Raw genomic sequence first — 1,451 nt, forward strand, 5'->3', positions numbered from 1 at the left:
GCTGCATCAACCAGCCACCGTTATCTGAACTAAATAGAATTCGGTTCCTGAGCAGGATACTTACTCAGAGTTGCTTTCAGGGCGCTTTCACCTCCATCCCATCAGAGAGAAGTCCCGTTTCTGTCTGGATTCAGACTCAGACAGCAGGTTCAGCAGGTCTGCTCCTCAGACTGAAGGATCTGATGTGAGTTTGCAGACCGGGACCCGTGCAGGCCGGACGGTAACGGCACCGAGAGACACCCACACACTGGCTGCTCATTTATTTATCATCTGTCCTTCCCTCGAGCTTGGTTTGAGAGATTTTACCGGAGGATCCCGGATTCACGACCTCGGTCGTTTGCGGGGTTCTCCTTGGGAATTGTGCTGCCTTCACGTGCTGCTCGTAAAATCACATATTCAAGTTTTAAATTTGGACAAACGGAATAATGTCTTCTTTCTTCATCTTATAGCCTCATAATATCGTGATAGTGGTGGGAATTAAATTGGAACAGATACAGAAAATGTCTGTAAAGTTTTTTTGGGGTGTTTTTTTCCCAGTGTTCATCAACCTGCCTTTGTTTGGTAAAGTTGATCAGAAATAAATAAGAAAGAAATCCAAATTTCTTACAAAACAAGTGATTAAATGTCTTACCCAGGGTGTCAAATAGGTCCTATGACAAAAAAAATAATTATTGAAAGGCTCAAATTCACTTTCAGTTGCCTCTGTGGGCCTATAAAAAGGATTACTTGCCTACTGGATGTTATATAAGCAAAATGCATAGTAAAAACCATAATTTTTGGGAATACCAAACAAACTCATTCAACTAATATACCTTTTAAATCTGCAATCATCCTAAGCATTATTGTGTCGCTTGTTAGGATTATCCACAGTGCAAGTACAGTACAGCAGCTCAGGGCCCCCGATTATCACCGTGCTCATACAGTTTTGCATGTCAATAAGTGTGCAACATAGTCTAATTTCATTCAAAATATATTCAGAAAGGCAAAATTTCAAATGACATTTAAGAAATAGGCTTTAAAATGTAGTATGAAATGGTGTCTATCATGTACGTGTGTTATGATGAGCAGTTACGGGCCTACTGTAGAGATGTTAACAGAACGTTGTCGCTACATGCACAAGTTACAAATTGGACACTGCTGATGTCTTATGATGAAAGACTGCAGTTTGGTGGGGGTGACTGTTGGGGTCCATAATAGATTTTTAACCCAACCACACTTTGTTGAATTGTTCGTGGGACATTTATATTGTGGTTTTTCTATTTCCGACAGCAAGTGAAGGCAGCACTAACCATATGACAAACGCTCTCACTCTGCTCCTGATTGGCTCAGATGAAAAAAGCTGTGTGTGGCCACACTCAGCCCATATGTCCCCCTCCTCAAAAGGCGGAGATCCCGGATCATGGTGGTGTTCAGTCTCCATCATTCAGTCTGAGACCTGTGTGTGTGTGTGT

The sequence above is a fragment of the Morone saxatilis genome, unplaced genomic scaffold (assembly GCF_004916995.1).
Source record: "Morone saxatilis isolate NCDOM2014 unplaced genomic scaffold, NCSU_SB_2.0 Contig5, whole genome shotgun sequence".
In the NCBI taxonomy this organism is placed as follows: domain Eukaryota; kingdom Metazoa; phylum Chordata; class Actinopteri; family Moronidae; genus Morone; species Morone saxatilis.